Source organism: Mobula hypostoma, unplaced genomic scaffold, assembly GCF_963921235.1.
Source record: "Mobula hypostoma unplaced genomic scaffold, sMobHyp1.1 scaffold_56, whole genome shotgun sequence".
Lineage (NCBI taxonomy): Eukaryota > Metazoa > Chordata > Chondrichthyes > Myliobatiformes > Myliobatidae > Mobula > Mobula hypostoma.
The window spans coordinates 119,345-142,242 of record NW_026948269.1 but is presented as its reverse complement, the minus strand read 5'-3'; the positions used below and the strand labels follow the sequence as shown (position 1 = coordinate 142,242).

The 22,898-nt window shown below is 44.3% G+C and overlaps 1 non-coding gene and 1 pseudogene across 1 annotated transcript; both read left to right on the top strand.

Annotated features, from left to right (window-relative positions):
- Positions 1-22,898, top strand: part of LOC134342287 (zinc finger protein 850-like) — an 86,599-nt pseudogene that overhangs the window by 29,394 nt on the left and 34,307 nt on the right.
- trnas-gcu (transfer RNA serine (anticodon GCU)) lies at positions 20,003-20,084 on the top strand. Its single transcript has one exon. It is a non-coding gene; the product is annotated as a tRNA-Ser (tRNA).

The window sequence follows — 22,898 nt, the reverse complement described above, 5'->3', positions numbered from 1 at the left end:
TGCTACAGTATCATAATTCCCTGTCCTGAGCTCATCTGGCTTTCCTACGATGTTTCTTGCATTGTGATATATACAGCTCAGCACATTCATCGCACCATGCTCAATCATTTGATTGCTGACTCTATCTGAGGTCTGAACAACATCTGACTGGTGTCAAGAAAACAACCTCTCCCTCATTGTCACAAAAACAAAGGAGCTGATTGTGGACAACAGGAGGAATGGAGACAGGCTAACCTCTATTGGCATCAAGGGATTTGTGGTTGAGAGGGTGAACAGCTTAAGTTCCTTGGCAGAAACATCACCAAGGATCTCACATGGTCTGTCCATACCGGCTGTGTTGTGAACAAAAGCACAATAGCAACTCTTTCACTTCAGACGGTTAAAAAAGTTTGGGATGGAGCCCCGAATCCTAAGAACTTTCTACAGGGACACAATTGAGAGCATCCTGACTGGCTGCATCACTGCCTAGTATGGGAACTGTACTTCCCTCAATTGCAGGAACCTGCAGAGAGTGGTGTGGACAGCCCAGTGCATCTGTAGATGTGAACTTCCCACTATTCAGGACACTTACAGTGACAGGTGTGTCGAAAGGGCCCAAAGGATATTGTGGACCCGAATCACCACAACCACAAACTGTTCCTGCTGCTACCGTCCAGGAAATGGTATCACAGCAAAAGGACCAACAGGCTCCAGGACATCATCTTCTACCAGGCCATCAGACTGATTAATTCATGCTGATACAATTGCATTTCTGTGTTATATTGACTGTCCTATGTATAAACTATTTATAATAAATTACACATTGCACATTTAGACGGAGACATAACATAAAGATTTCCACTCCTCATGTAGAGGAAGGATGTATGTAATAAAGTCAATTCAATTCAATTCACCCTCTCCACTATCTGTTCTGTCATTCTGGCTCCCTTTCCCTCTACAATTTATATTAACCACCTCACCCCCTCTCCCAGACTAGCACTAGCAAGCCTTACCACTGGGATATTAGTCCCCTCTTGTTCTGTAACCCTAACTAACAAATCCCCTATCAGCCCTTTGACTTTCCTCTGCCAGGTAATTCCTCCCCCCCCCCCCCACCGCAACAGTTTCTAAAGTGGTCCACCTCTTGTTGTTTGGGGTGGCCACAAGAGTACTCTGTGATGGCTATTTAAACTCATTCCCCTTCCTGACTCTCACCCAGTTTCCTGTGTCCTGCACCTTGGGCGTAACTCACCTCTCTTCATGTCATATCTATCACCCCCTCCAACTCCTGGATGATCCGGAATTTATCCATTTCATGTTCAACTCCTTAAAGTGCAGGGTTACAAGCTGCATCTGGATGCACATCTTGTAGGTGAGGGCATCAGGGACACTGGAGGTCTCCCCACCTTCCCACCAATGTCCCCTCTAATTTGTAATGACCAGTGTGCACATAAATCTTGTACTGTGCATTTTTCACCCAGTGACAACATGCACACAGTTAATTTTATATAGAGAGGTATTCACTTGAGCAGCTAGTAAATCACTGTTGATAGGAACTGTAATTTTGTCTGGGTATGATCGAGTTCATCTGCACTCTCACACAACCTATGTAGCAGGCTTGTAACGGGTAATGAATGACTTTCTCACCAGAGCTTTTGCATATTGTCCATATGTGGTTTGCTTGCTAAATTACGCTTTAAAAAGTCAGATTTCAAAATATCACTCCACTTCTTCCCACTTGCAAATTCTCCAGCAACTTTTGCATCACCGCAATACACACAGGTAATACCAGTTTCTGTATTGTACATAAATATTTCCCCTGAACCCTTCCCCAGATGACTGACAGTGGGAAGCTCATTGATGGTAATGCCAATGAATATAAAGGGAAGCGCAGTAGTCTGTCCCATTGGAGTCTGGTACATTTGTGATGTGAAAGCTATTTGTTGCCCAGGGCAAAGGTGTTTGATATCATTATCTCCACAGAGTGAATGGGTCAAAACATGTCCTCACGGGTAGAAAGGTCCAGAACAAGAGGAGGTAGAACAAGCAACACACACAAAATGCTGGAGGAACTCAGCAGGCCAGGCAGCATCTATGGAAAAGTGTACAAATGCTGAATTCCGGCATTTTGTGTGTGTTGCTTGCATTTCCAGCATCTGCAGATTTTCTCTTGTTTGTGATCGGAGGGAGAACAAAGGTGATTTTCTCCAACAGCTGATGTAAAAGATTTTGTTCCCTTTCTCCGAGTTCCCAATCCTTGCATTTTGACAGCTGGAGCTCAGCTCTGTCTGAGAGATCCATCGGTTCCCTTTCCCTCATCAGTCGGAAGCTCCCCGGGGCCCGTGTACGGATCGTGGGGCTGAGAGAGAGGGAAGAGAGTAGGACTGTCCCGAGATTGCGGACACGGTGTTCGTATCTCAAAACAAATGCCCCTCAGTCGGTGTTAAAAAGGCTCCCCCCTGAGATTCTCTCTGACCTGCGTCCAATTTCCGCCAAGGCCGTTTGAATACTGTGCGCATGCGCGATATTCGGGACCATCCGCAGCCTGACGCCTGCGCATTCGATCGATGTTTCAGCGACAGCGAGAATTGTTACGCAGCGCTTTTTGGGTAATCACGGTGCCATTTAAAGTTTCTGCAAGCACCTATTCCATATCCATACACTTTTTCTTTTGTGTGTAGAAAACTCAGCAGCTCTTTTAACGCAGAAAGCAGCTCCCATAAAATAATACAATTAATAACAGCAAACTTTCCGTGTGTTTAATGCCACAGTAGAACCTTCTTAAAAATGCAGATATAAAACACAAGAGATTCTGCTGTTGTGGAAATGTAGACACATTCACAGAAAATGCTGCAGGAACTCGGCAGATCAGGCAGCAAGTAAGCAGAGGAGTGCACAGTCTAGATATGCTGAAGGGGCTCGGCCTAAATGTTGTCTCCTCTCCACATTTGCTGCCTGATCTGTTGATTTCCACCAGTATTTTGAAGAAATTAACCACTTTTTTTTCGATCAACCAGTTTCCAATGTGACAGGATCCTGCATTACCCCTATGAACTGTATTTCGAAAAGAGAGAGAGAGAGAGAGAGAGAGTTATTTAACACCAACAGCTTGTTTGTAAAAGAGAGAGAGGCAAAGACAAACGGTTGGACTGTCACCTTAAGGCAATGAAAGTAACTTTGGATTTCTACTGAGTTGGAGTTGGAGACAGCACCAAGCAGCTCGTAAGTTGCCATTGTGACCGAAGGAAGCGCTATTTAATGGACACCCGATGTTATGATTTTAGGCAGGTTGCTGATGCTTTCTTCAAGGATTTTTGCCTGTTTGCATTTCTTTCACAGAGAGAGAGGAAGGAGGGATTATTTGAATGACAGTTGATGCTCAGCACGGGAAGATAAAATAGATATCAGATGATAGACCTGAGACACAGGTTCTGGACATTGAATGAGCATTGTTGTGCCCGCATGAAAAGTAGGTTTTGGAGGATTGATCTTTCGTTCTTGCAGTGAAAAGAGGAAAGGGGATGGCTGGTGGGGAGTTGTCCATGTGTCCACCCTCACCTGGGGGATAGCTCCACCACAGAAAACCGGTCCCCTTTGTTAAATTCACTGTCGGTGACTTTTAAAGGATTTCAAAGGAAAACTAGAAGATCGACGGCGTCAGCTCACTTGAAGACTCAAATCTCTCCCTCTCTCTCTGTCATGTCATTACTCAACTCAATACCACAAACTGAAACTGAATTGAACTGAACTTTACTCATCATTGTAAGGCTGTATCTTTTAACCCTAGACTTAAATAAGCTGCGTTTTTCATACAGGGTGACTTGGATAGGTTAGGTGAATGGGAAAATTCATGGCAGATGCAATTTAATGTGAATAAATGTGAGGTTTTTCCACTTTGGTGGCAAGAATAGGAAAACAGATTATTATCTGAATGGTGGCCGATTAGGAAAAGGGGAGGTGCAACGAGACCTGGGTGTCATTGTACACCAGTCATTGAAACTGGGCATGCAGGTACAGCAGGCGGTGAAAAAGGCGAATGGTATGCTGGCATTTATAGCGAGAGGATTCGAGTACAGGAGCAGGGAGGTACTACTGCAGTTGTACAAGGCCTTGGTGAGACCACACCTGGAGTATTGTGTGCAGTTTTGGTCCCCTAATCTGAGGAAAGACATTCTTGCCATAGAGGGAGTACAAAGAAGGTTCACCAGATTGATTCCTGGGATGGCAGGACTTTCATATGATGAAAGACTGTATCGACTAGGCTTATACCCGCTGGAATTTAGAAGATTGAGGGGGGATCTTATTGAAACGTACAAAATCCGAAAGGGATTGGACAGGCTAGATATAGGAAGATTGTTCCCGATTTAGGGGAAGTCCAGAACGAGGGGTCACAGTTTGAGGTTAAAGGGGAAACCTTTTAGGACCGAAATGAGGAAAAACTTCTTCACACAGAGAGTGGTGAATCTGTGGAATTCTCTGCCATAGGAAACAGTTGAGGTCAGTTCATTGGCAATATTTAAGTGGGAGTTAGATATGGCCCTTGTGGCTAAAGGGATCAGGGGGTATGGAGGAAAGGCAGGTACAGGGTTCTGAGTTGGATGATCAGCCATGATCATAGTGGATGGCAGTGCAGGCTCGAGGGGCCGAATGGCCTACTTCTGCACCTATTTTCTATGTTTTTATGTCTCTATATTTCCATACTTACTGATTTACTTACTTATATAATATATAATCATTGCAAACTTGTTTGATTTATTTACATTTATATTACTGTGTTGCGTAGTTAGCAATAAATATTATTCATTAATAGCAATACTGGACTCCTCAGTGTTTTCCACCTCTGCTGGTTGTTTACCCATCACAGAGTACGTGACAGAAATTGGCGCCTGCATCCGCGATATGAACAAATTGGTCGAGAGGCTGGTTTGAATTGATTGGGGGAAATCCCTTTTGATTTTGCTGTGTGGAAAAGCAGCAGAAATGGATGTTAGTGTTGAGAATTTTCTGTTGGAACCAATCCCGGAAGGGTTGGATGATGCTACGAGGGCCGTGCTGTTGGGAATTGCTCTAAAGTTAAAACTAAAGCTGACCACTAAGATGAGGAGACCTCAGATGCGGACGGTAATAGCCCAGCATTATATAGATAAGGGAACGTTTGATGAGGTGGCGTTAGAGTTGTTCGTGGAAGGTGAATCTGCTGAGGATGAGCTTCAGCTTCTGTTGGAAATATTAAGAATGGAGCATGAATTGAAATTAAAACAGTTCAAGAGAGAGGCAGAAAGACAGAGACAGCTCGAGAGGGAGAAATGGCAACAAGAAGATCACGTGGCAGACAAGCAGAGGCGGTTCCAGCTGGAAGGGATAGAGAGGTTGCAGCAAAGAGGTTCAGTGTCGGACCCTGATATTTTTTACAGCTCGGAAGGGCTTGTTTTGTGTGAGGGCATACCCAGATGCAGAAGCGGTTCGAGCTGGAAAGGATAGAGAGGTGGCAGCAAAGAGGTTTAGTGTCGGACCCTGATAATTTTTACAGCTCGGAAGGGCTTGTTTTGTGTGAGGGCATACCCAGATGCAGAAGCGGTTCGAGCTGGAAAGGATAGAGAGGTTGCAGCAAAGAGGTTTAGTGTCGGACCCTGATAATTTCTACAGCTCGGAAGGGCTTGTTTTGTGTGAGGGCATACCCAGATGCAGAAGCGGTTCGAGCTGGAAAGGATAGAGAGGTTGCAGCAAAGAGGTTTAGTGTCGGACCCTGATAATTTTTACAGCTCGGAAGGGCTTGTTTTGTGTGAGGGCATACCCAGATGCAGAGGATGCCGCTACTTTTACTTTATACTTTATTATCGCCAAACAATTGATACCAGAACGTGCGATCATCATAGCGATATTTGATTCTGTGCTCCCCGCTTCCTGGATTACAAATCGATAGTTAATATTAAAAAATTCAAATTATAAATAATAAATAGAAAATATAAAAATAGAAAGTAAGGTAGTGCAAAAAAACCGAGGTGCAGTTCCGGATATTTGGAGGGTACGGCCCAGATCTGTGTCAGGATCCGTTCAGCAGTCTTATCACAGTTGGAAAGAAGCTGTTCCCAAATCTGGCCGTACCAGTCTTCAAGCTCCTGAGCCTTCTCCAGGAGGGACTAGGGACGAAAAGTGTGTTGGCTGGGTGGGTCGTTCCTTGATTACCCTGCTACCCTGCAGGGGTTTGATAAGAGAGCAGACAAGGAAGTTTTAACCCACGAGGTTGAGTTTACTTCAGGAAAGTGATTGCCAGAGAACAGCTGTGAGGTTCGGGTGACCTTGAATTTGAAACTGGGACAAGTGGTGACAGCCCAGAAGAGGCAGCTGTTCTGATTGAATGTGTTCAGATTGTGGAGGTACCTGTGAGTTCACAGGAGTCTTAAACTTGTGTTAAAGCTCAGTTGAAGTCGGAGGTGTCTGACTTGGTTGGAAAGGAATGCAGTTTCTGTGTGTCAGATGATCTTGGTTCAGTGAATAAGGGGTTAACCTTGATACCAGTGGAATGTGAGGATTTTCAGTCACTTGTATCAGACCGTGTTTTAAAAGTTGGTGAAGAGGTAGAAATTGATGAGGTCAGTGTCACTGGAAATAATGGCAAAAGTGCCGTTCCTGGACTTCTGGATAAAGTGCTAGAAAAGGTTGGATTGGTTGCGCGACCTTTGACCCTGTTTGCAGGTCAAAGGCCTGCTGAGAAAGGATGTGCTACTCTGTTGAATTTTGTTTGAACATTTGAACACCTGCTAGGTCATGCTGTTATTCAGGGTGATGTTATGGAAGCAAGTCGAAGGGAAGGTCGTAATCAGATGGGTGGATTGTTTGGTCTCTTCCGTAATGTATACATGGTTCTCATAAGCCTGATGATGGTGCTGAGTTTAGTAAACAATGGAGGCATGTTGACACCTCTCCAAGGTAAGGTTGATATGGCTGTTCAGCTGACGAGCAGAGCTGCTGTTGGAGCCTATGATAGCAAAACCACAGGTTTAAAGTATGATAATGTGACACAGACTTTTCTACCATCCATATTTCAGCAGGACTTAGAGGGTAGTAAGGCTGAGAAGAGTAAGGTGTATGAGAAAGGTTTGTCTTTATTGAGGAAGGAATTTACAGAGGAACAGAAGCGAGATTCTGGAATATTGGCTTTAAGGGAGATAGCTCTCACAGGAGAGGAGGTTCAGAGAAAGTCAATAGGATATTACCTTAAAGATGGGGTGTTGATGAGGAGGTGGAGACCAGCCACAGTGCCTGCAAGTCACGTGGTGGTTTTGAAAGTTTATAGGGCTGAAATTTTAAACATGGCTTACAGTATGCCTTTAGGTGGACCTCGTGGAGTGAGAGAGAAAGTGAACAGGATTATGAAGAAATTTTACTGGTCTAGTTTAATAAAGGATGTTGTGAATTTTAACAGGACTGACCATACCTGTCAAGTTGAGGGGAAATCTAATCAGGTTATTCAGGTAACACTACTTAAACTGATATCTGCTTTTAGTGAACTTTTTCCTAGGGTCATAGTGGATTGTGTAGGCCCATTGTCAAAGACTGCAGCTGGTTATCAATATGGGTTAACAATTGTGTGTGCTGTGTCTAGGTCCCCTGTAGCAGTGCCTTTTGAAAACACGGAGGCCAAGTCTGTGGTAAAAGCATTCAGTAAGTTTTACACACTGGTAGGTTTGCCCAAAGAAATTCAATTTGACCAGGGCAGTGACTTTACTTTGAGAACATTCCAGGGGATAGTTAGAGAATTGGAAGCTAAGCACATGGTGTCATTTACATATCACACAGTGTCCAAGGGAGCCTTGGAACGACTCAACTCAACTCTTAAGACCTTTGACCCTACTCAGAGAACTATGGTCTGATTTAGAAAAATGTGTCAGTGTGTTCAAGTATGTTTTCAAACTCTGGAAGAGATTTAGTAAGCTTTGTGTCCTTGCAAAGGAAAGTTTACAAAATGGTCGAAACAAAATAGGACATCTGTTTGCTAGAATTGCAGCTGGGAGAATTGTTATGGAACAAAATGCAGTCATGGAATCTGATAATGGAGTGGAAAAACATGTTTATCCACTAAATCTAGTCTCACCAAAATGTCAGAATTCCATTGTTTTGGAAAATATTACTGATAAGGTCCATCAGTTGGACCCAAAACCGCAAAAACAAGTAAAAGCACTGATTGGTATTTTGAAATGATGCGCAGGTGCAGTGCATCACGTCATTATAAATTCAGCCCAGCCTTTGAAACGGCATCTTCACAGTGAGAACTTTGAGAAAAGTAAAATGGTTGAAGAAGAAATTAGAAACAGGAAAGAAGAAGGAAAGAGAATGGATGACTGTATTGATAGAGAGGGGAAGGCTAAATACCTTATAATGATTGACTTGTTAAAAGGATGCTGGGGTGTTCCTTTAACAGAGAAGGCTAAAGAGATATCAGCATTTGTGACACTATCTACACTGTATGAATACAATCTTTTACACTTCGGGATGAAAAATGCTCCAGGGACATTTCAAAGAATTTCCAATTCTGTGATTGGGGGGTTAGAAAGCATAGGGGTTTATATCAATGATTTAATGGTCTGGAATGACACATGGGAAAAGCATATTGCAGCTGTAGAGAAACTGTTTGAGAGACTTTCCAAAACCAATCTTACCATGAACCTTGATGAGAGTGAGGTTAATCATGCTACTGTTATTTATCTTGGCTACGTAGTAGGCCAATGCCAACTGGCTCCTGTACAGGCCAAGGGAAGCTATTGCTGAAGTTCCTGTTCTGGCTTTGAGAAGGTTTTTAGGAATGGTTAGGTATTATTGTAAGTTATGTAAGAACTTTGCTGACATCGTCCTCCCCCTAACAAAACCCTTAGGGAAGAGTGAAAGATTTGTATAGAATGACCTTTGCCAGGAGACATTTGAACGTCTGAACACCATCCTGTGTAATCATCCTGTGCTCAAAACACCTGTTTTCTCAAAGCAATTTTCTATAGCAACGGACGCTAGTGATGAAGCTGCTGGGGCAGTACTGTTACAGAAGGGTGTGGATGACATTGAACATCCAGTAGTTTATTTCACAAAGACACTTAATGTACAGCAGAAAAATTATTCAACTCTTGAAAATGAATTATTAGCACTTATTCTGATCTGACAACATTTTGCGGTCTATGTGCAGAGGCCTTGAAATCTATCTGTTGCCCAGAGACCACTTGTTGTTTACATGGGTTATAATCTGTGGGTGTTTCTAATTAAGATGAAAGATAAGAATAGAGGGTTGTTAAATTGGAGACTGATATTGTAGGAAGGTGACTTAAAAATCAAACATGTGAAAGGTACTGACAATATTATAACTGATTAGTTATCCAGATATTAAGTTGCAAATTATGCACATTTTTGCTGTGTTATCTGATAATTTAACCTGTATTGTTGCAAACTCTGTAATTTACATTTAGTCAAAAAATCGTCTTCGTCATCTTTTTCTCCGAGGAAGGGGAGCGTGACGGAATCCTGAAGCATCCCTATGAACTGTGCTTTTGAAAAGAGAGCGAGACAGTTATTTAACACCGACATGTTGCTTTGGAAAGAGAGAGAAAGAGAGAGAGAGACGATGACTAACTGTTGGACTGCCACTTTAAGAACTGGTTAACTTTTGGATTTCTACTGAGTCGGAGACAGCGCCGAGCAGCTAGTAAGTTGCTATGGTGACCAAAGGCCGCGTTATTTAATGGACACTCGATGTTACGATTTTCGGCAGGTTGTTGGCACTTCTCAAGGACAGTTCGCCTGCTTGTGCATTTCTTCACAGACATAGGAAGGAGGAGTTATTTGAATGACAGTTGATGCTCAGCCCGGGAACATAAAATAGGAGGTCAGATGATAGACCTCAGACACATGTTCTGGACATTGAATGAGCATTGTTGTGCCCGCAAGAAAAGTGGGTTTTGGAGGATCGATCAGGCGGATCCATCCATCGGTCTTGCAATGGAAGGAGGAAAAGGGTTGACTGGTGGGGAGTTGTCCATGTGCCCACCGTCACCTGGGGGATAGCTCCACCACAGAAAACTGATCCCCTTTGTTGAAGTCACAGTCGGTGACTTTTAAAGGATTTCGAAGCACAGCAAGAAGATCGACGGCATCAGCTCACCTGAAGACTCAGATCTCTCCCTCTCTCTCTCCATCGCTATTCAACTCAATACCACGAACTGAACTGCACTGAGCTGAACTTTACCCATCATCGTAAGACTGTATCTTTTTTAACTTAAAGAAGTTTGTTTTTTCATACATATATTTCCACACCTACTGATATACTTACATATAGAATCATTGCTAACCTGTTTGATTTATCTACATTTATATTACTGTATTGAGTAGTTACTAATAAATATTACTAGTTTATAGCAATACTAGACTCCAAAGTGTTTTCCATCTCTGCTGGTTCTTTATTCCCGTCACGGGGTTCGTGACACCAAGCATCCCTTTGATATAAGGAACCCATCCTAATCGACATCACACCTGCTACAGATCCTTTACGATGCAATGGAACCTGGTCGTTCTCCAATTTTCGGATCTCGAACTGAGCACCAATCCAGTCGTTCTTCAAGCTAATGACAGTAAGATCATCGGGCACATGTTTTCTCGTACACACACTTCTGCCACCTGCCCTGTCTCATTCCCTAAGAGGGGGGCCGGTATCTCGCTCTCTCTAGTTGGGACTGCTATATATTTTTTTAGAAAACTTACTTGAACATATTATGCAAAGTTTACCCCTTCCAACAATTTACAGTATCCGAGACGCATTCATCACGTGGAAAATTAAAATTATCTTCAATCACAACCTTATTTCCCTTTCAACTATCGGAAATTTCTGCAATTTTTTTTCCTCTAAATCCCGCTGATCTTTGATACAATCTGAAAAAAACATGATCATGAGTTAGTTTGTATTCTGTCCTTCTCATATAGACTCGTTATAGAAGCCCTCGAAGTGGTCCTGCATGAGCACTGTTATGGCATATTCCATGACGAGTAACGGCACCATTTCCCTCATAAATATCCACCTCCATTCGTTATGAAACAATAGAACCTCGGAACAGTGAACTTCGAGCTCTGCCCTCTTGCATGTAATTGTCACTAATGATCGCACATCAGAATCCACGTGCTGATCCAACATATAATATCACTGCCTTATCAACAGTACTCATTGTACTGAAATAGAGGCAACTCAGAATATTTGTCCCACAATGCGCAAATCTTCGGTCATGTCTTTGCATGTAGGCCTAAACCCTACTTTCCCCACAACTAATTCACCAGCTATCCTGGCACACGGGTTTCCATATTTCTGCAGCTTTCGTTCAAATGTCCATGAGTAGGACCGGAAACCTTTACTGCAAGGATAATGGTCCCAATGCAGTGGATGTGCAATCTGTCTCCGTTGGAAATGTCCTAGCTTCATTGGAGGAGACTCCAATGATCCAAACCTCTGTAGTTCTCTCTCCTGCACTATCTCCCGAGCCACGTGCTAAACTGTGTTATGTTCATATTCCGAGCGTCTGGGGCATTTGGCATGGTTACAGATCCCGAGATAATCAACCTTGAGGTCTGGTCGCCCAATATATCACCTAACAACCTAAACTCACTTTGCAGGACATGGTCACACTCTCTGCCCGTAGCATTGATACCCCCAGGGACCACGACCTCATGCTGCTCGCCCACTCCCGTTCCCACTTAAGAATGCTATGGACATTATCCAAGATTTCTCCCACACTGGTAAGTCTGGAGGTTTATGATCTTCGAATATCGTTCTCGTTCACAGAACCCGTCTGTCCCTATAAACATTGAATCCCCTGTCTTTACTATCTGTCTGTTTCCATTCTGTTCTGTGTCGGTGAGTCAGACCCGGCGGCTTTGTTTTGCTAGGACGTCACTCCTCACAGTATCCGATGTGATACACTTGTTATTAAGGGGAAGGTTCCCATGGGTTCTCTGTTCTGGTTGCCGATCCTATTTCCATCCCATGATGATCACACACTTCTTCGTCCCCTGCGCCGCAGATGTGTTGTCCTTCTCTGCTTTCAGTTGATCTCTGTAAATCTCTGCCAAAGTTAATGACCACATACTTTTCTACCTGAATACCCTATCGATCACCCTACGGCTGTTTCCTGGTCTGCTCTGTTGATTTGAACACTGTCCTTCTGCTTCAGGGAACACGTCTCTCGCTTATTCTGAGGTCATAGCAGAGTCACAACCCTGCCCAACAATGTGCTCAAGAACTTCTTGAACGCCTACTTCGCATTCGCCTCTGCCATCACCAGCCATACTCGGTAATAACCAGTATCTCTTAATAGACCTTTGAAATTACCTCCTCTAAAATACATGATCTCTGATGATACGCAGTTCAACGCTGCCAAATTAATACTGACTCACAGTTCTACCTATGCCTCTCATAATCTCATGAATCTTTCTCAAAATCCACTCAGTTTTCGCAGTACCAAACATAGCAACTGATTTTATCCAAACTCCTCGATAGCACATGCCTTCTAATTCAGGCATCATCTGCTTCATTATGAGAGCCTCCACATACTTACTGAGATGGAGCGACCAGACCTAAATGCAATACTCAACTGCCACCTCACTGGAACTTTATAAAGACACATCATAAACTCCCAATCTTTGGATGGTCAATTCTTTCACTAACAATGACAAATATCCCACATGCCTTCTTTACTACCCTGTCTACATGTGTAGACATTTTCATGGCAGTATGAACTTCGATACCAATATGGGTCTTCGTGTAAACATTGTTCAATGTCTCGACACGAACATTATGCTGCCTCTTTGTATTTTGTGTCGGAAGGTGCAAATGGTCATAATTGAACTGATTAAATTCCGTCCTGCCGAAGGGCCTCAGCACACACTGAATGCTGGAGCATCTATAGTACCATCTGTGGAAACCAATAGTGGGTGTCTCCAGCATTCAGTGTGTGCTGAGTGTGAAATGTTGCACCTTCTTTAGAAAGTGCAAGGAGACGATACACTATTAAGGGCAAGTTCATTGCAGAAGTTGCCGGGGGCCCTTGCAGAGATATTTAAATCATCCTTAGCGACAAGAGAGATGCCCGCGGATTGGAGGATAACCAATATTGTTCCACAATCTAAGAAATAATCTAAACATAAACCAGAACGTTCTAGGTCTGTTATCAGTTGTCGGAAAGTTATTGGAAGGTATTCTGAGGGACTGGATATATAAGTATTTGAATAGGCATGGACTTCGTTCGTGGTAGGTAAGGTATAACCATGTATAATCAGTCCATGTCTGTCCAAATTCTGACTAGGGATCAGTGCTAGGTCCGTTCTTATTTGTCATCTATATCAATGATCTAGATGATAATGTGGCCACAGCGAGGAAGGTTATCATAGCTCACAAAGGGAACTGGATCATCTGGGAAAAAAATGGGCTGAAAATGGCAGATGGAATGTAATGCAGACATGTGCGAAGTATTGCACTTTGGTAGCACCATCCAAGGAAGGTCTTTTAAAGTGAACGGTCCAGTACTGAGGAGTGTGGTAGGACAAAGTGATCTGGGTATACAGATCTATAATTCGTTGAAAGTGAAGGCAAAGTAGTTAGGATCGTAAATATAGTTTTTTTTTTGCAAATTCGGTTTCATAAATCAATGTATTGATTTATGCAATGTAAGAAAAAATCCTAGAAGATATCATCTGCACTCACTTGAAATGATTCTGTCATCACCATAAAGCGGTGAGCTAGATTGCAGTACCGTTTAGCATTGCACCGTGACGTTGCAATATAACGACTCAACATTTCAGTTCTAGGCCCAGAATTACAGACACAATCATGTCGCCAATCTTCTTCATCGCGCAGTTAATCATCTCTCATAGAAAGGGCAACCTTCGTGGAACTATAGTATTGGCATTCCTCGGTGCAAACAATTTACTCTGTGTATTTACTGCTTACGTTACTGGAAGCTCCAAAATTCATTACCGCTAATTTGTTCGAATTAAATTCCATCTGCTAGTGCTCCAAATTTACAACATATCCATGGGGAATTCTATGCAATACTCCACTGAGTTTCAGATTGGAGTCCATTCGTGAATTTGCTATTTATTATGTTAATTAAAAATCTGGGATTGAACGCAGAGCAGAATTTTCGATATTGATTGTCAAGATCAGACGCCAAACATTGATCAGTAGGGCGACCCGTGAGCTACCTATTGCTGATAGGGAAACGATCACTCAGTTTGTCCGCTCAGTTTCTATAGATAGCTCTTTGTGATTTTCGATGCTTCTTCATGGAAGAAAATGTATAACAGTGAGTTATGAACTGTAATTTAATCCGCGATTTATGCCGAGTGTGGATTGCTAGGTCCTTGTCTCCCAGTCTGCGTGTCTCCCCATCCTCTCGCGGCCGTGGTCGATCCACTCCACAGGCCTTGTTTCATCCTCGTCAATAGGCCATATAATCTATTGCGTGTAAACATCAAATTTTAAACTTTCCTTCCTGAGGCGCAACAATCAGGCTTCCAGAGAAATGGGTGGTAACCGATAAATATAATGAACAGAAACTCGGTCTATCTCAGTTCCTTCCGTATCCACCTGACACAGAATGCAAGAAACTGTGATACTTCACAAAGGAATAGGATTAGTGAATACATGCGAAACACGGAAAAGGCGATGAATCGCCAGTCCTGAAACCGAGTTTCGATCTGAAACGCCGACGTTCCTTTTTCCCTCTACGGATGCTGCTCTATCCGAGTCCTCGACGTGATTGTGTGCTGCTGTGGAAAACTTGACCGTGGCCGGGGTATTGCGTCGGACAGCAGGCCTAGTACTGCACGGAGTGCAAGCAAGGTACCAGGCGGTAACCTCCATTTGCACTGGAGAAGCGAGTGTACCTCTGAGTGCAGAGACAATTCAAAATAGATTTTACAAACAAGACATAAAGCACTGAACGGGTGTAAAGGACGATATAATGGTGGGGGGATAATGGTCGGAGAGTTAGAGATTCACGGCCTTTAAAACGTCAAAGTATGCTTTTCCAAAGAATCAGTGTCTCTCATTTGGAAGGCGCTGCCTAATAATGTGATGGAGATAGATTCACCAGGAGTCTTTGAAGGCAACTACATACGCAGATCATATTGCGATTAGATGGAGCTTTGGAAACGGGGCAGGGAGCAGAGATATCCAGTCTGCTCATAGAGTTGTCAGCGCATAGAAGGTAGGGCAAGTGACCATAATTCAGTCGCGATCAGTGATTAGTCACTTCCCAAAACCTGACCCTTTCTCTTTTTAGAATCGTTTCTCCATTCATAATCAGGACAATTTCACTTTATCGTCTTGGTAATAGCGGGTTTAGCTTATTGTAGAGTTCTACTGCCGACAGGAGACCCGTGAAATGTCGCACGAGAGGCAGCGTCTCAAGCATTGACATTTATCCAGTCCGGAGGGGGTGTGCGCTCAGTTAGATAACTGTGTATGTGTGTGTGTGTGCGTGTGTGTGTGTGTGTGTGGTTGGGGGGGGGGGTGTTGTTAGTAATCTGCGTTGCTGCATGTATAAAAGGTGCTAGTGGGAGAGTGGGTCTGGGTTGCTGAACGACGGGGTTTACAGGGATCTGATGGGGTCTGAGGGAGCGGCTTATGTGGAGTTATGGGGCCAGAGAATCGATAGGCCCTGTTTCGCTGGAGGTGCTGGTGTGGTGTTGGTGGAGAGGTATGGGAACCGTTTCAGGTCTGGCGGGTGACATCCGGGCTGAGTGTGTGGGCGAATGTGGTGTACGAGAGTGGTGTGTGGTCAATGTCAGACGCCCAGGAACTGTGGAGTCTGTTGGGGTGGTATGGGCGCGGTGTAAACTGATGTGGAAGAGGGTACTCAGAGAGAATATGCGAGGTGTGTCGTTATTGGAAAAGTGGAGAGCTGGGGGTCAGTGAGAAATAATCGACAGGTTGTGTGGCCATTACTCTGTATAAACTGCAGTGATGGTGTGTGATTACTGAGGACGTGGAAATATGTGACGTCATTGGGGGGGGTTCGTGGATGTGGTGTGGCGCTAGTTGTAATGTGGGAAAAGTGTGGCGTCAGCAGGAACTAGTGGGGTGTTAGAAGGTGGAGGAATTATGTTGTCAGAGATAACATATGGGAAGTTGTGTGACCAGTCGAGGTTGGTGTGGAATTGTGGGGTCATTGGGAATTGTGGTTATGAGTGGGCATTAATAGGGAAGTGTTGGGACTGTGTTCCGCTGGGGAGGAGTGGTTTCAATGGAGCTGTTCCAATTGTTTTGGGCCAGAGGAAGCTGGCAGGGAGGTGGCGGCCGTGGAGGCTGGTGGGAGGTGGAGGCTGGTCGAAAGTGGAGGTCGTGGAGGCAAGGTGGGTAAGTGAATCCGTGGAGGCCGGTGGGAGGTGGATTTAGTGGGAACCGGTAGGCGCACGTTGGGGTCAGTGGGAAATGTATCCTGATGTGTGTGTTTAGCAGACGAACTGCTGAGAGAGCTGGTCAATGGAGGGACTGCGCAATCAGGGTTAATGGGGGGCCGTGGCTGCAGGGGTGCATGCTGCTGGATCTGATGAGAACACTGGGGAAAGCTGATAGAAATGATCAGATTCATTACCATACGTTGATCGGGAAGAAGTGGATTTAGGAGCAGGGTTCAGTGATGTAGTGTGTGATCTTTGGGTATGTGTAAAACGTGTGGGATGTCCCTGATTTCAATGCGAAGGCGCTGTCATGATGGAATGAGCTCACTAGGATTTGTGTGGGAGGTTTCGGCACAGCAGGATGGGCTGTTGGGAAGACGCGAGGTAATGAGAAAGGGTGGGTTCAATTACAGAGCATGGTGAAGGGGTATAGTCAGCGGTGGAGATTTGTGAAGAGACCCGTTTCAATGGGTACAGCTAGTGCTAAATCGGTAGGTAAATTGATGAGGCTAATGGAGGAGCTAATCTGTCTCTGGAGGCCTGTATGATGCTGAAGGCGCGGTCAGTCAGTATGGCCACTTGGAACCATGCGAAGTCAGTTAGAGAGAGTGGTGCACGAGGTCTGTTTTATTATGGGGAGTCAAAATATAACAGGGAGCTATCATCAGCGCTGAATTTAACATAGAACATAGAATAGTACAGCACAGTACAGGCCCTTCGGCCCACAATATTATGCCGACCCTCAAACCCTGCCTCCCATATAAGCCCCCACCTTAGATTCCTCCATATACCTGTCTAGTAGTCTCTTAAACTTCACTAGTGTATCTGCCTCCACCACTGACTCAGGCAGCGCATTCCACGCACCAACCACTCTCTGAGTGAAAAACCTTCCTCTAATATCCCCCTTGAAATTCCCACCCCTTACCTTAAAGCCATGTCCTCTGGTATTGAGTAGTGGTGCCCTGGGGAAGAGGCGCTGGCTATCCACTCTATCTATTCCTCTTATTATCTTGTACACCTCTATCATGTCTCCTCTCATTCTCCTTCTCTCCAAAGACTAAAGCCTTAGTTCCCCTAATCTCTGATCATAATGCATACTTTCTAAACCAGGCAGCATCCTGGTAAATCTCCTCTGTACCCTTTCCAATGCTTCCACATCCTTCCTATAGTGAGGTCACCAGAACTGGACACAGTACTCCAAGTGTGGCCTGACCAGAGTTTTATAGAGCTGCATCATTACATCATGGCTCTTAAACGCTATCCCTCGACTTATGAAAGCTAACACCCCATAAGCTTTCTTAATTACCCTATCCACCTGTGAGGCAACTTTCAGGGATCTGTGGACATGTACCCCCAGATTCCTCTGCTCCTCCACACTACCAAGTATCCTGCCATTTACTTTGTACTCTGTCTTGGAGTTTGTCCTTCCAAAGTGTACCACCTCACACTTCTCCGGGTTGAACTCCATCTGCCACTTCTCAGCCCACTTCTGCATCCTATCAATGTCCCTCTGCAATCTTTGACAATCCTCTACACTATCTACAACACCACCAACCTTTGTGTCGTCTGCAAACTTGCCAACCCACCCTTCTACCCCCACATCCAGGTCGTTAATACAAATCATGAAAAGTAGAGGTCCCAGAACAGATCCTTGTGGGACACCACTCGTCACAATGGGGACACTACTAGTCACAATTTCATCTGTCATATTCCCCGTTAGTCCGATAACCTTCCTAAATATCACAGTTATGTTCCTCCAAACTTTTCCCGCTCCATCTACTTTGTCTCTGCCCCTCAAATTTTCATAAAACTCTGACAAATTCCTTCACAGTTTTTCATCTTCCAGGGATAATCTAACCCTCGCTCCAATCTTTCCATATCACCGAAATGTAATGTTCTTAGTATTCAATCACAAACAAGCGAAAATATGCAGATGCTGGAAATCTGAGCAACACACACAAAATGCTGACGGAACTCAGCAGGCCAGGCAGCATCTCTGGAAAAAAAAGTACAGTCGACGTTTCGGCAGGACTTAAACCTCGGCTGTACTCTTTCTGACAAATTCCTTCACAGTTTTTCATCTTCCAGGGATAATCAACCCTCGCTCCAATCTTTCCATATCACCGAAATGTAATGTTCTTAGTATTCAATCACAAACAAGCGAAAATATGCAGATGCTGGAAATCTGAGCAACACACACAAAATGCTGACGGAACTCAGCAGGCCAGGCAGCATCTCTGGAAAAAAAAGTACAGTCGACGTTTCGGCAGGACTTAAACCTCGGCTGTACTCTTATACCTGGCTCGAGGGGTCGAATGGCCTACTCCTGCACCTATTGTCAATTGTCTATTGACAGGTACATTTCATTTGGGACTTTGGGAAATCTCAGCTGTGCAAACCTACAGGCCGGTCTGCTCCGGTCCAACAACAACATAACGGCTTTCACTGCCAACTGATGTTTACAAGTGAACCGTTCACTTCATTTACCATTGGGATTTGATATCGTTGCCGCCCGTGTTGGCGATCCGCACCAAGTAAAAGGAGGAAACGGATTGAGAGGTTGAACAATGGCGATTGTAGAACAAGGCACCGGAAACATGACTGCAGGAGAGCGACCGACTCCGGAAAATCTGGATTTAATTCGTTTCATCTGTCTTCAGTGCCGCAGGAGTTCCATTGGTAATAATGACTGTTATACATCCTCCAGGTTTGCTCAACTTCTGTCCGTTTTAATCTGCGAAAACTGTATAATGGAATTGGTTTACATGTATTGGCAGCACACTAACACTCCCTAATTCCAAATACTACCCCTGCGGATAAAACTATTGAGTGGGTCTCCATGACCACTGACGGATCTTTTGCTCAAGTTGTTGTATTTTTAATGGGGATTCTTCGCTGACTGACATTTAGCGCCATCGGATCATTTTGCAGCTCTATAGGACCTGACAAAGGGTCTCGGCCTGAAACGTCGAATGCACCTCTTCCTAGAGATGCTGCCTGGCCTGCTGCGTTCACCAGCAACTTTTATGTGTGTTGCTTGAATTTCCAGCATCTGCAGAATTCCTGTTGTTTGCCATGTGAATGTGTCGGGTAAGCGTTAGGATGTTCGGATCTGCGGCTGCGCACAGCCGGGCGTGCCCTTCAGCGCGTCATAATGTGGTAGCTATCGCGTTATTGCATTTGCCCAAAACACGGAAAATCGTCATTCCGAACCAGATGGCAAATTCTTATAATATCTGTTTACGAAATCGAGCAATATGATAACAAAGCTATTGAAATTTTATTTAATACAACATAAATTTATCTCATTTTACAACTCAAAACATTCACAGTTTCTCCGAGTTACAGAGCACGGATTCCATACTTATGCCACAGCAAGTCAATAGCATTTAAGGTGCCTGCATTAGTTATTACCATGTTTCCCGTGCTTGGCACAAATCTCTCTAAACTTTTCTTATCCACGTCCATGAATTCTGTTAAGTACGGCGAGCAAAGTTAATTGACATAGAATCTGAACACAAATGTTTTGACGATACGTAGAGTCTGTAAGTGCTCTGAAGAAATTCAGAACTTAGAAACAAGAGAGAGTAGAGCAGACGAGGTGGCCGAGAGGTTAAGGCGATGGACTGCTAATCCATTGTGCTCTGCACGCGTGGGCTCGAATCCCATCCTCGTCGCGACATGTTTATCTGGGAGACTCTTTGTTGAATCTGTCACTTTAAAACATCCAAGCTTCAACTTCTGTCACAGGGACGCCAGACGGTTTGTTATATAAGTAATGAAAAGCAATATTCATCATTAGTTTACCGCCAAATTTGGCCTCAGTGCCACAAGATATACTGTAGGAGCAGGATTAGGCTATTCATCTCATCGATGTTTCTCCGCTATTGCATCACGGCTGAGGCCTCACCTTGAGTATTGTGAACAGTTTTTGGTCCCCCATCTCAGAAAATATGTACTAGCTTTGGAGAGAATCAAGAGGAAATTCACGAGGATGATTCCAGGAATGAAAGGGTTATCATACGAGAAACATTTGATGGCTCCAGGACTGTACTCGCTAGAATTTAGAAGGATGGGAGGGAGATCTAATTGAAACTATTCGAATGTTGAAAGGCCTAGACAGAGTAGATGTGGAAAAGATGATTCCCATGGTGGGGGAGTCTAGGACAAGAGGGCACAGCGTCAGGATAGAGGAGCGCCCTTTCAAAACAGAGATGCGTAGAGATTTCTTCAGCCAAAGGGTGGTGAATTTGTGGAATTTATTGCCACATCCAGCTGTGGAGGCCAGGTCGATGGGTATACTTAAGGCAGAGGTTGGTAGGTTTCTGACTGGACATGGCATCAAAGGATACGGGGAGAAGGATGGGGACTGGAGTTCATGAGGAGAGAAAAAAAGGATCAGCCATGATTGAATGGCGGAGCAGAGTCGATGGGCCAGATGGCCTAATTCTGCTTCTATGTCTTATAGTCCTGTGGTCATACATATTATCAGTCTCAACCCGTTTCCCTTGCCTTCTCCTCGTCACATTTGACAACCTTATTACCTGTCCACCTCCTCAACCGCGGCTTTAAGTGTGCCCAATTACTTGTCATTCACGGCTACCCGTGGCAATAAATTCCACAAACCCATAACTTTAAGCTACAGAATCTGCTTCTCTAAAGGGACGTCCTTATCTGAGGTTGTGCCTTCTGGCCCTCGACTCTAGCACTACATCAAAAGCCTCTCCAGGTCCATTCTAACTCGACCTGTCAATATTCGATAGATTTCAATGAGATCCCCGACTCATTCTTCCAAATTCCAGCGACCAAAGCCCACGGTCCTAAAATATTCCTCGTACATAACTCTTTTATTCCGGGCATCATTATCGTGACCGCCCTCTGGACTCTGTCCAATGCCGGCACATCCGTTTTAGATAAAGACCCGAACCGTTCACCATATTCCAACTGCGGTCCCACCGAAACCTTATAAAGGCTCAGCATTACATATCCGTTTTTATTTTCTAGTTCTCTCAAAATAAATGCTGACACTGCATTTACCTTTCTTATATCTGTCTCAAACTGGCAATTAACCTCTAGAGAATCCCGCACTAGGCCTCTGAACTCCTGTTACACCTCTTCTTTTCTGATTTGTCCCGATCAGAAAATAGCCATAATCAGAAAAAAGGGATACGAGAGGATCATGGGACAGGATGTCCGGGAAGAAAGACAAGGGGGGGTTGTATCCCTTTTGCCTATCATCTGTCCAGCTCTTGGCTCCATCCCTCCCCCTCCTGTCTTCTCCCATCATTTTGGATCTCCCCCTCCCCCTCTAACTTTCAAATCCCTTACTCACTCTTCCTTCAGTTAGTCCTGACGAAGGGTCTCGGCCTGAAACATCGACTGCACCTCTTCCTAGAGATGCTGCCTGGCCTGCTGCGTTCACCAGCAACTTTTATGTGTGTTGCTTGAATTTCCAGCATCAGCAGAATTCCTGTTGTTTGCGTTTTTAAAATCTACGTTTGGATTGTCTGCAAATTTGGACGCAAAAGCACCAGTTTCATCAACCGGATTCGTTGACATATGATTCCCTAATTCCGACTAGTCACTGGCAGCCGACCAGAAAAAAAATTCCCCTTTATTCTCACTGTCTGCCTCCACCCAGTCAGCCATTCGTCTATCTATGGCGGTATCTTTACTGTATTATGAGGAACGTTTATCTTTTTTTAGCAGACTCCTGTGCTTCACTTTGTCAACGACTTTCTGAAAATCCAAGTAAACAACATTCAGTGACTCTCCTTTGTTTATTCTGCTCCAATTTATCTCTCAATATGTCTCGTTCCGCACTCCACAGACCCTCGATGGACAAGGGAGGGAACTGCATCAGGCAGGCACAGGAGAGGGCGCGCTGAGGTCATAGTTCAGCTTCGGAAAGTGACTAAGAGGTCAAACGCCCTGCTCTGAATTCAATAAAACAGCAGCCAGACCTGAGAAATAAGTGACCCAGTGAATTTAATGTCCCTAGTCTTTCCATCACTTACTGAAGGGATGCATCTATCAGTTAAATATGTGGATGCAAATTCATCCGCGGGAAATGGCCGTGATGTCGTATGATTGGTGCTGTGATTTGGTTACCTACTGTTTCCAGTAAGAACGGTCATCTGAAGGGGAAGGGCGCGGCTATGTTGCTGTCGCCTTTGACCGGTAGTTATCTCTGGGAAGTGTAATCTCGGCACAGGTGCTACTTTGCCGATTACTGTAATGGTACAACTGGGTGCAACTATTGAAGACAGTTTTATTATCGGGCTGACTCTGATACCAGTGCGGCTCCAGGCAGCTGGGCCAAAGTTAAAACCAGGAGAGGGAAAATGTCTTGTGTTCAAAAGGGGAAAAAATGAAAAATGTATAATAGTTCATGATATTTCACAGCGTCCTTCCTTCTGCTGCCTCTGTGTAATACGTCCACAGCGGACTTCGCCCTGAGCTGTGACTGGAGTTTATAGAGTGACAACAAA